The sequence below is a fragment of the Rhinolophus sinicus genome, linkage group LG03, assembly GCF_036562045.2.
Source record: "Rhinolophus sinicus isolate RSC01 linkage group LG03, ASM3656204v1, whole genome shotgun sequence".
NCBI classification, from domain to species: domain Eukaryota; kingdom Metazoa; phylum Chordata; class Mammalia; order Chiroptera; family Rhinolophidae; genus Rhinolophus; species Rhinolophus sinicus.
This window is the reverse complement of record NC_133753.1, coordinates 16951621-16965266: the sequence shown is the minus strand read 5'-3', so window position 1 is coordinate 16965266 and position 13646 is coordinate 16951621.

The following is a 13646-nucleotide window of genomic DNA, read 5'->3' as shown; positions in this document are numbered from 1 at the left end:
ATATATATATATATATATATATATGTTGTGTATATATATATATATATATATATATATATATATATATATATATATATATATATATATATACATATATTATTAAATAGAAAATAATACTCCTCCAAGTCAAGAAAATATTTATTATAGTCATATGTAACACCGACACTCAAAAAAATGTTAATTAGCAACAATAATAAAGATTACAAACCATTAGATGTCTAAGTATTGTAAAGAAAAAAAATGTTGCCCTAAACACTATTATCTTATGGCTTTACAAACACAAAGTCCTTTGACAGTGATAAACACATAATCACAGCAGTTTTTTAAAACCAGAAACCAACTAACAGAAAACTTTAATGAAGTGAGGATTTTTTTGGCTATATTTCAATTTTAATGCAATGCACAAAATGATAAGGAAACAAACATTATCAATGTTTCCATTCAAGAAGAGCTTGAAGGTTTTGCTATGGATTAGTAAGAATTCCTACATTTCTACTCCAACAACAACAATGACATAAATACACATAATTTTAACTCATGTTCAAGATAAATGCTGAAGATTTTTAAGCACCTGAATATGCCTTACTGTATACAGTACTCTCCCAATGTAAAAATACAGTTTGGAAACTTTTTCAACATGTTAAGAATAAAAGCATGAAATTAAATTTTAAATTAGTTTATTCAAGAGCTATTGTTGCAAACCAGTAATGCTCTTAGTTTATGTTACAGTAAATAACATTTTGGTTTCTGGTGTCAGAGTTTCAGGTTGAAAGTTTAACTTTGCCACTAGATAACTATGCAGTTGTAAGCAAGTCATTTAAATTTTCTAAGCCTCAGTTTCCATGTAGGTAAAATAGGGATACTACTAATTATCTCATAATTGTTTTGCTAGAAATAAATTAGACTAATGTTTATAACATATTAAGCATTTAATAAATGTTGGTTATTTTAATTGTGCAAAATCTAGGAGATTTAATAGATTTTATAGATTTCAGTTCTTGGCTAAAATTTTTCCTTTTCTTAAATCCCCTTAAACTTAACAACGGTACATATTTAATATCTTTTTCTATTGTGTGTAATTGGTCCCCATCCCCTTTTTTGGTACTTCATCTTTTCTTCTGCTCATTTTGGATATTATGTTTTCATCTAAAAAGTTATTTTAAAATCTGAGAGGTATAAGTAATTTTATTTTATTTTTAAAGTCCAAAGCTAATCTTGCAATTCTACTTGTTTCTGGTTAACTGTTACTCTTGGAGTGTAATCTGGAATTCTATCTCCTGGGGTATAATTGTTTGGAATCCTAATCCAATTCATGGGAGGTTTACTAGGCCCTCCAACTTCAGGGCCCTGGATTCTAATATTTGCACAGCTAACCCCACAAGGTTATCAAAAGTAATGTGTAGTTCCTCAGTCTGTTAATCACCACTTCTGGAAATGGCAGATATCCCTAGAAAAAAATTGTCTCCAATATTGGTTTCAAGTTTTCTTTTTTTTTCATTATATTCCCCATACTGTATTTAACATCCTGTGACTATTTTGTGACTACCAATTTGTACTTCCTAATCCCTTCACTTTTCTCACATATCTCTCTATCCCCTTCCCATCTAGCAATCATCAGGTTTTCTTTCTCTGTATCTGAGTCTATTTCTGTTTTGTTCGCTCGTTTATTCTATTCTTTAGATGCCACATATAAGTGAGATCATATGGTATTTGTCTTTTCCAGTCTGACTTATTTCACTTAGCATAATATGCTCTAGGTCCATCCATGTTGTTGCAAATGGTAAGATTTCATTCTTTTTGTATGGCAGAGTCATACTCCATTGTGTAAATATACCACAATTTCTTTATCCAATCGTCTATTGATGGGCATTTCAATTGTTTCCAAATCTTGGTTATTGTAAATAGCGCTGCAATAAAGATAGGGGTGCATATATTTTTTCAGATTAATATTTTGGATTTCTTTGGGTAAATATCCAGGAGTGGAATTGCTGGATCATAAAGTAGTTCTATTTTTAATTTTTTGAGGAACTTCCATACTGTTTTCCGTAGTGGCTACACCAATCTACAATCCCACCAACAGTACACAAGGGTTCCCTTTTCTCCTTGCCCTTTTCTCCTTGCCAACACTTGTGGTTTGTTGATTTATTCATGTTAGCTATTCTGGCAGGAGTGAGGTGGTATCTCATTGTGGGTTTACTTCCATTTGTCTGATGATTAGTGATTTTGAGCATCTTTTCATATATCTATTGGCCATCTGTATGTCCTATTTGGAGAAATGTCTCTTCATGTCCTCTGCCCATTTTTTAATTGGGTTGTTTGTTTTTTGGGTGTTGAGTTGTATGAGATTTTAAATAAATTTTGGATACTAACCCCTTATCAGGTGTATCATTGGCAAATATCTTCCTCCATTCAGTAGGATGTGTTTTTGTTTTGTTGGTAGTTTCCTTTGTGTGGAAAATAGTTTTTAGTTTGATTTAGAACATTTATTTAATTTTCCTTTTGTTTCCCTTGCCCAAGGAGATATATCGGTAAAAATATTGCTAAGGGTAATGTATGACAATTTACTTCCTATATGTTTTTCTAGGAGTTTATGGTTTTGGGTTTTACATTTAAATTTTTAATTCATTTGAGTTATTCTGGTATATGGTATAAGGTGGTCCAGTTTCATTTTTTTTATGTATGTGTCTAATTTTCTTGTACCATTTATTGAATGGATTGTCTTTACACCAATGTAAATTCTTGCTTCCTTTGTCATAGATTAAATGACCATGTAGGCATGGATTTATTTCTTTTCCTGTCATCTATGTGTTTGTTTTTATGCCAATGCCATGCTGTTTTGATTACTATAGCCTTGTAGTATAATCAGGCATTAGGTAGCATGATACCTGCAGCTTTGTTCTTCTTTCTCAGGATTGTCATGCCTATTCAGGGTCTTTTCTGATTCCATACAAATGTTAGGATTATTTGTTCTCATTCTGTGAAAAATGCCATTGGTATTTTGATAGGGATTGTGTTGAGTCTATATATTGTATTGGGTATTATGGACATTTTAACTATATTAATTCTTCCAATCCATGAACATGGTACATATTTCCATTTATCTGTATCTTCTTTTATTTCTCTCTTCATGTCTTACAATTTTCTGAGTACAGGTCTTTTAATTCGTTGGTTAAATTTATTCCTAAGTATTTTTCTTTTCTTTTTCTTTTTTTTTGATGTAGTTGTAAATGGAATTGTTTCTTAATTTCTTTCTGATAATTTGTTACTGGTGTATAAAAATACAACCAATTTTTGAGTATTAATTTTGTATGCTGCTACTCTACTAAATTCATTTATATGTTCTAATAGTTCATTGGTGGAGTCTTTGGGGTTCTCTCTATGTATGGTATTATGTCATCTGCATATATTGACAATTTTACTTTCTCTTTTCCCATTTGGATGCCTTTTATTTCTCTTTCTTGTCTGATTGCTGTGGCTAGAATTTCCAGTACAATGTTGAATAAAAATGGTGAAAGTGGGCATCCTTGTCTTGTTCCTGATCTTAAAGAGAACGCTTTTCTTCATTGAATGTGACATTAGCTGTGGGTTTGTCATATATGGCCTTTATTATGTTGAGATGTGTTCCTTCTATTCCCACTTTGCTGAGAGTTTTTATCATAAATGGATGCTGGATTTTGTCAAATGCTTCTGCTTCACCTATTGATATGACCATAAGATTTTTGGTTTTCATTTTGTTTATATGGTGTGTTATGTTAATTGATTTGTGAATATTGAACCAAACTTGCATACCAGGAATGAATCCCACTTGATCGTGGTGTGTGATCTTTTCAATGTATTGTTGAATTGGGTTTGCTAATATGTTTTTGAGGATTTTTGCATCTATGTTCATTAGGAATATTGGCCTATAGTTTTCTTTTTTTGGTAATGTCCTTGTCTGGTTTTGGGGTAAGGGTAGTGGTGATCTCTAAAATGAGCTTGAGAGACTTTTCTCCTCCTGGATTTTTTGGAATAGTTTGGGGAGAATAGGTGTTAATACTTTTTTGAATGTTTGGTAAAATTCACCTATGAAGCCATCTGATCCAGGGCTTTTGTTTGTTGGGAACTTGTTGATTACTGATTCAATTACATTAGTAGTAATTGGTCTGATCAGATTTTATGTTTCTTCTTGATTCAGCCTTGGAGTCTAGGAATTCATCCATTTCTTCCAGACTGTCTGATTTGTTAGCATATAGTTGCTTGTAGTATTTTCTTTCTTTCTTCTTTTTTATTTTTTATTTTTCATTTCTGTGGTATTTGTAGTCACTTCTTTCATTTCTGGTTTTATTTATTGTGGCTCTCTCTCTTTTTCTCTTGATGAGTCTGGTTAAAGTTTTATCAGTTTTATTTATCTTTTCAAAAAAAACCAGCTCTTGGTTTCATTGATTTGTATTATTATTATTATTATTATTATTATTATTATTATTGCTTTTTAGTTTGTATTTTGTTTACTTCCACTCTGGTCTTTATTATTTCCTTCCTTGTACTCACCTTGGGCTTTGTTTTCTGTTGTTTTTTTCAGTTCCCTTAGGCATAAAAATACACTATTGATTTGAGATTTTTTATTTTTTCTTTAGGTAGGCCTGCATTGCTATGAATTTCCTTCTTTGGACTGTTTTTGCTTTGTCCCACACATTTTGGGTCATTGTCTTTTTTCAATTTAAATGTTTTAATTTGTTTTGGTTTTTACAACTATTTCTGTGTAATTGCATATTTATATATTACTTATATGTTTATTTTGCTTTACATATTTTGCTTTATGTCATTTTCTTTTTAAATTTAATTAAAATGATTGTTTTGGAAATTTTATAATGTCCTATTGCAGCATATTTCATTTCTAAATGTTTATTATTGTTTTATGGTGGCAGTATAATCCATCATAGAGATATACAAATAATTTGGCTATTTTCTTTATTATAAAAGATATCAAGTATTTCTAAATTTTGCAATCAGTGTACAATATATAATTTTATGTATTGAGGATTATTTACCTAGGATAAGTTATAAAATATATAATTACTGAATAAAAAGGTTAAGACTGATGGTTATTGACAAGGCATAAAATTACTTAAATTATGCAAATCAAAAAGCAGCAATAGATTTACTGTCCTTGGCCATCTGTATTCTCACACTTCAATATTTTTTCTTGCTTATTTATCATCTGAAAAATTTTTATTCATATTTAAAATGAATAACCATTTTAAGAGCAATTTATTTTCTATAATAGTACATATGACATTTATATATTGCCATGGAATAGGTTTAGGACACCTGACCAGACATCACAGAAATAAATTCTGTCTAATAATCGGATGAGTTCATCCAACACTAAAGTAAAAAGACGCCATGTCATGTCACAATCTTTCATTTAAATAGAGATGTGGAAAACTGCCAGCATTATAAGTTAAATAAGCAGAATTAATTTGATCCCAACTGGTGAATGACATGGTGATGAAAGTTGATGATCAGTCTAATGTTGATCTTTGACCCCGGAGCCCCATAAAATTTCATCCTGAGGTCTCCCAACTGACTAATAATTATCATGGATGCCTCCAGAGTTCAGGGTTTTTGCTTGGTAACAAACTGTGTGTGTGCAGGCCTGATTCATGTTGATTCCCTTGTCAGTTATATGTCATGCCAAAGAGGCCTTACATCACCCAAGTTTCTTTTTTCAAGTTGGCTCTAAACAAGGAAATCTTGAATCTGTATGTTTAGCACAGAGACTTAAAACAAGAGGTGAAGTACAGAAAGTCCATGTCAGATTTTAACATTTGCCAGAATTTCTCCCAGGTCTACTAAAGTCGGTGGTTGATGTATTAACTCTTATGGTCCTGCTTCTGATTTAGAATACATATTTTGCCCCCGACATATACAAGTTTCAGTTATAAATTTAAAAAAATTATAAGATGAGTCAGTTACTCTTTTTCTTCAGGTGACAATATTAACAGAAGTGTTATAGCCAAAATTGTACAAGTTTCCAGAGGAACAAACTCTTTTAATGCTTCTTCACTTACTTGAATACTAATAGCTATTTCTCTGGGATAAAGAGAAACCCTGGAAGATTGGGGTGTGTGTGTGGGGGGGGTACATTAAAGATTATTCTTACATTAGCTTACTGTGAGCTAATCAAAGCCAGGTGGCCCCAAATTATTGCTCAAGGCCCAAATGTCACCAAAATATATATCCCCAGCACTCACTTTGATGCTAAAGTATAAAGATGATCCATTCCAGGATGCTTTCTCTTTGGACCTTAGTCCCCAGAATAAATTATCTATATTCACCTTAGAAACATAAGCATTAAAAAAGTTTTGACTCTGCACATGTCACTGACACTGAAATATTTATAAATCAGCATCTGATGAAATCATGACAAAATAATTTTTAGCTCTGTGTCCAGTTTGTCAATTGGCCAGATGTCTAGGTTAAAATATTTTTCCTCTCATAAACTTTTTCTCTCCAATACTAAAGATTAATCATTTTGATAATCCTTAGATATTTCTAAAATGTAGGAACAATTGAAATTTCCATTTCTATATGGAGTTGTTAGCTATGCAATTTAGTCAAGGAGCTATCCCAAATTTCATTTTAATAAAAGAGTTCTTAATAGAAATCGTGGTTGTCTTTTGAGAACATGGCTTGATGATTGCATGATGCTAAGCATATTACAATGCCACATGTAAAAGTGAGTTAATGACTACCGATATGGAAGATATTCACATGCCAGGTATGACATTTATCCCACCTAAATAACAAAAGGAAGATGATTAAAATATTGTTTATCTGAGTAGTTAGACTCCAATGAGAATGATTATGTCTGAAAATGCATCAGAGTTATAAAATAGTAAATAGTAAGAAGAGACTGCTAAAAATTGAGGAAAGGAGAATGCATGCTGGAGATTATTGTCCATATAAATCTTTGGTAAATGTGTCATGAAAATGCACAATGGTCCCTACCCAGAACAAAGTCTTAATGTATTTTCATAATAAGGTAAATATATGTTAAAAAACTGTCAATTAAAATATTATTAAATTTAAAAAAAGCATCCATCAATTCAAAATTGAAATAATCTTTCCTTCTCTAAATCACCTTCTGGATTTAGAAAGGATGGAGTAAAGGTCAAAAACAGGTGAACAGGGAGCATTCATTCTGCAGTCAAACTTCTAGAGTTTGAATTTTGTGTCCACTAATTTCAAGCTGTGATTCTGTGACCTTGTGATTTTGCTTCTCTACTCTCTGTTTCCTCATCTAAAAGAAGAACAAGAGTTATCCCTATCTCATATAGTAAGCTCACAAATAGATTACCAGTATTAGCCAAGAGAATGTGGATTAACTGAATATATTGAGATAAAGAGGGCTCTCATGTTATAAATAATAAAGCTTCAGTTGAAAGGGAAACATACTCCTTTTTGTTCCAAAAGAAAAGGAATCACTTATACAAAACTCTTGCTTCTAAAAATAATCTAGGGCAGCACCTTATATTTGGTATTTTTCAAGTAGAGTGTGTAAATTTTCATATTAATGGGTAAACATCAAAAATAGACTTGCAGCATTTCACATAAGATTTAAAATGAGGGGTTTTTTTATTTATATTTTTTCTAAATTATGTAAGCTGCGCCTTTTAGATGTTAGTCCATTTCCAATTTTCAGATAAGGGATTATAGGCATGAGTCCTGTGGGGAAAGCATGAAGTGAGAAGAGCCACGCCCTGGTAAGAGAACAATTTTGATTCTCCCCAAGTCAACCAATCCATGTTCAATTAATTTATAGCTAAATGAGCACGGTACCATTTTCTTTAAGTTTTGTAATGGGATGATTAAATTATTTAAGAGAAAAGTTAGAGATCACAGTGATAGCCAACATGCTTGGGCAATTAGGCAAGAAAATAATATTAGTCTTGAATGAGCAGAGTTTGATTACAGAGTTTTAATTTGAGCATAATTTGAGTAACTCTCCAACTTCTCCCCTTTCGTATCAATCAGAGAGAATTGTCACTATAATTGTTACCAGCCACTTTCAGACATCATCATGGTATATGCTTGTTCCCTTGGAAAAGAGTAACTTGCTGGTGATGAGCAGATAATAAACACTAATGTCTGAGCACCGATTCCTGGTCATTGTCAAATCTTAAAGTAAAGCTATGATAACAGCAAAATTAATCTTTTGACAGCAGAAATATATGGCAGTGAAAAATAAGTATGGTGCATATTGACAAATGCATCATTTGTTCTGCATTATTAGACTTTGAGGTGTAAAGTAATTTATGTGACCAAGAAAATCTACTTTGTAGAGATTTATATAATGGAATAATAAAACTTTGGGAATCAAAATCCTCAAATATTCTGCAAGAGAAGTTCATCTCCTGCACAATCTCTTGGTATGGATTTTAAAATAAAATCACACATTGGAGAAAGCATTCAAATATAAGACATTGATAACCTATAAATATCTTTAGTTACAACTGAGAGTCAATACAAATAAAATGATTATTATATTTGAATTATTTGCAGTTATAATTTGCCATTCTTTACTGATTTAGCCTGAACTAATTTTAGTTAATGTCAAAGGGGCTTATAGTATTGAATTATTTTGATGAGCTGTTCTTGCAGAAGTCTCAAGGAAAAAGTCTCCCTACCTTTTCCCTCCACCATTCTTTACTCTGTTTTGTTTTATTTTTTTTGTTTTTTTCTCCTACAAGGCTTTTCTTGCCAGAATCTGTTAGAAAAGTTTTCTTTTCCATTGGGTCCCATTTAAAGATCATCCCTATTCCCTAAAATGTCCCCTGCCCCCTATCTCTCTTGGAACCCTTTGAATTGATTGTCCCTCAGTAGTTCTTTACTGCAGAGAAGTGTTTTCTCAGCCTGTGTTTTAAAAATACTTTATATTATATTTTTCGATATCTGTTTGTGTGTGGCTATATTTCTCAATAGACTTGTTTTCAATTTGTATCATTGTATCATAGCATATAACATAGCAGTCAGCTCAGAGTTGCAAACAACTGCTGGTTAAATTTGTTGTTCAATTGTTATGTTAGACCCATTTCAAGAAAATTGTTTGGGTCCCTGTAGCCCATGTGAATAAAACCAGAGCTCAATTGAGAACAAATAGATGAATGGTTGTAAGAATATACCGGGGGTGCCAAAAAAACATATACACATTTTAAGAGATGTTATCTATGCTCAAGCACTACTTCGCCATAATCAGAAGTGTCTGGATGCTGACGGTAACCACTTCGAGCGCCTCTGGTAATTGCAAAAGTCAAACGTAACTTGTATTCATCTTTTAAGCATAACAATTAATGCAGGGTTTTTTTCCTTTCTTAAAATGTATGTAAATTTTTTTGGCACCCTCTGTATATCATAGAAAACAAATAGCAGCTCGATAGCAGAAGAGATGTCCAATTCAACTGTTGGCAATATCGCATCCATACTAGGCACTATCTTTTTTCCTCTTATGGAAGTCACCAAAGCTATTTAGGAATGTCTTGGGAGAAGCAGCTAACCCAGATACAAGATGGTAAGGGAAGGATGCCTGTAATCTGACACCTGTATAATGGAAAGGAGTTAACTGGAGAAAATTAACTGTAGGGTTTCTATAAGAGATATTCCTGTTCTCTTACTGCTTAGCCACCATCTCATATAACCCACCCAGTTTCTAGCTTTGGCAGTGATTTTTCACAAAGTAGTTAGCAAATTGGTTTTAGTTATACATGCATTACCATATCCATTGATTTGTCTCCCTGACGCCTCTGATATAATAATCCTACCCCTAAATAAGTAAAAGCATAAATATAGAAGGGCTGCAGCTTGAGTAAAGAGATGTAGTTAGACCTATATTTAGTACATTATATTTCAAGAGATTCATACATTCCCAAGAATTTTGTTTTACTTTGGTTTTGTTCAATAGCATGAGCCAAATACTCAGCCTTCTTAAAACTCTGAAATGTTAAGTTATTTATTCTCCCTTCTCCCTAACTCCACGAGTTTATATGTGCTGCTGAGCTTTCTATGGAATTGGGAAATAAATGGCATAAAACTAAAGTGATATGTACTATTAGAGTCTAGGATGATAATCTTTGTAAATAACTTCCTCTCAATATCTAAGCAAACTATTTTCATGGTGATAGAGGGATTATTTCTAGGTAAGATATTCCTTCCATGGTTCTTTTGCTGCCCCAGTGGTAACTGATTAAGTAACTTGAAAATTCTTACAATATCCCAGTGGAGGAGAAGCAGAACCCAGAGAAAACTTGTATTCATCTTATTGCAACTACTGGATCCTTCTTCATACTATTTTTTTTTTTTTAACTCTAAAATTTCAAGCAATGGAATAATATTAGAGTTTAGCTTATGGAATAGTTTAGTGGGTTAAATGTGCTAATGGATGGAAGGTGGTTATCACAATGTCTGGCATATTCTACCATTTTTCCCTGAAAATAAGACCAGGTCTTATATTAATTTTTGCTCCAAGAGACCAGGGGATGTCATCCTGAAAACCCATGCTAGGGCTTATTTTCCCGTTAGGTCTTATTTTGGGGGAAACATGGTAGTTGTACATAAGGCTAGCCATTGCTTCCATAGATGCAGTAAATATATTATATTTGTTTATTTTCAGTGATAATAATATCTTGATTTAGAGTAAAAAAATATACAGAATAGAAGAAGCAGGAGGTAAAATTTGAAGAGCCTGATGCTTTTGAGAATTGCTAACCATCATTACGTACATTACATGATGGTGTAGGTAAAGCAGGTTATAACACATTTGAACTCATTCCAGCAATGGTGACCCTTTCTGAAGCCCAGATGTTTAAATGACTGCTCAATGGGGATGTTTGGGATTATAAATATGTCCCATCTGCTGCTACCGTCTGCCTGTTCTTGAAAGGTGTAAAATCACCCACTGCACTCAGCAGCAGCAGCAGCCACCATTCCAATCCACACGAAAATTAAAAGGTGACCAGAAACCTTTTTTTTTTGTGGCAGAGTCTTTCAGCATTGTCTAAAGGGAATATATGAAGGTCAAGGCAATCAGTTTGTTAATGTGTTATTGGAGAGAAGTTTTATGAGAAATATTTTATGATTTAATTGAGAAATGTATCAGAATAGATAATCATAAAAAAATGAGCGCATTTAAATTTTCAACTCTAGTAACCTGAAGGCTTGTTTGCAACACTGCATTGGCCACTTACTCCTGTTCTTCAAATGGGCTCTTAACTGCAAGTATTTTAATATCTTAGAAAAATAGAATCTTATAGCATAAATATATAATACTAAGAGTAGAATTATTAATAGCCACAATATATTCAGGTTAGGAAGTTCCTCTGCTTTTCATTATTCTGTATTTTAGCCAATAACCAATTTTTTTGGTTATTTTCTTTATGCATTTTGCACTTTGTAGTTATTCTATATCTGTTGACTTGTCATCAGCTTTCTGCTTCATTAGAAAATATTTTCTAGGAGAGCAGGGACTTTATTTTTCTCATCTCTTTTTACACAGTACCCAGCAAAATGACATACTAGACACACAATAAATAGTGTAGAAAAATTCATAAACATCTTTTATATTCCATAAAATTGTACCAGGTACACTAAACTGAATATTAACAGGAAAATATTCCAGATATTCAGATATGTTAATTTCCCCTTTAGTTCCTTCTTGAACATAATACTTTATCATATACGTGTACACTTCGATCCAGTAGGCAACAGGGAAGTAGGCTTTATGAAGAGTATACTGCAGACCTTGATTTGATTTGTGTTGTATTCTCTTGATTTAAGTCGATTACACATTGAGGAGAGTCTGCTAGCATCAAGAAGAATCATCATAAGTAGATAGACAGGTGATGATAGATAGATCTTTCCAATGAGCTCCCTTTAACAGAGAACAGGATGTGGACTCAGACAACCCGAATCTCCATCCGATTCTCTCAGTTACAAGCTCGATCTTGAGCAAGCTGCTTGGCCTCAATTAATACACACATCATCATCTGTTAATTAAAATAAAATCTGGCACGTGAATTTCATTAGCATCAAATGACATATGACATGTGAAAGCAATTTGTAAACTTGCAGGAGGAACCCAATGCAGACAGGTTTTCTATTCTCAGTTGTTAGGCCTACTAAAAAAACTTTTTATGATGTGATTTGCAGAAAGATAAGAATGTTTTTATGGAAAAAATAAAGAAGTCGAAGTATTATGTTTTGACTGAAAGAAAGGGCTGAAATTATCTACTGTATGAAGCCACAAATCAGAATGGGAATCTAGCTACTTATATTATTATATAACTGCTGCATATATTTTTTTGTAAAACATGGGGGCAGTAAAAACTAACATATGTAAGTCTCGAATACCAATGTTTCTCATAACAGCTGAATTAGTAGTTTAATTGAAAGATAATTTGTTAACATAAATATCTAATTGTATTTGCCATTCTTTCTCCATTAATATCCAATATTTGCAATACTTTTTAAGAGTCGCCTAGAGAGACGATTTCAATACCTATCCTTGGGTTTCATTTCCAGATATTCTGATTCAGTGTAGCTGAGATTGGGCCTGAGTCTGCCTTTCCAACAAGCTCCTGAATGATGCTGAAAACACTATCCTACTGACACACTGTTTATTTTTTTAGCATGGATATAGGCAAAAATCTATTTTAGAATGTATGGTGTGAAAGTCGGGTTCTTCAGGAATCAAACCCTGAGGCAGATTTTTGCATAAAGCAATATTAATAGAAAGTACTTTTATGAATGACACTTTTTAGGGAATGAGAGAAACAGAACTGGACAGAGTGAGAATATTATGATGAAGACGCAGCCTAGGACTCAGGGATTCTATAGCTGCTGTAGCTCTTCAGAGTTATTGCTGTACAAGGCAGAAGGTCATATTTTTACCTTCTCATCACCCAGTGATTTGATGTAGGCTTACCCTGGGAGGGACTGTAAGGCTGGATGAAGTGATCTGCTTCAGAGAAGGCATCGAAGAATTCCTGGGAAGGGCTTCAGCCCAGAACCCTCAGAAGTCAACATTTCTAGCAGCTTAGGATAGGAGTGCCTGGCACTAAGGGAAGGGAACCATGGAGAGTATCACCCAATTCACTAAAGATTGTCATTTTGGATACTTTGAATTAGTTCCATTTCTCTAGGCTCCAAGTACTGATATTTATACTTCAGTTGTAGGTTACTTGGATTAAAACATGTTACTTCCAATATGAAACCTCTAAAATATGGAGTCAGCGAAAGTAAATCAGAACCTCATAAAAGTGTGTACCCCCACCTTGCAATATTTTTGTTGTTTCCTGCTTTTGAATGAACTGAAAATAGTGTGTCAGCACTTTAGTTTCAAAACTCTCAGTATAAACATTGTGAAATGAAAAATGGTGAAGATAAAATGTTCCTTGAACTATTTCTCCTTTTCATAAAAGCAATATAGTAATTGATCTGGCCTGGAATTATTACTTTTGCCCTTACCTACTTCACTAACCCAACAAATACATTAATTAACTATGAATCAAATAGGATGGTTCAGACAATTGGTTTAGGGGAAATAATTAGACTTGACAAAGTATTTTATTCAAGTGTACTATATTGTTTTTGTTGATGTGAGAAGGGCCAAT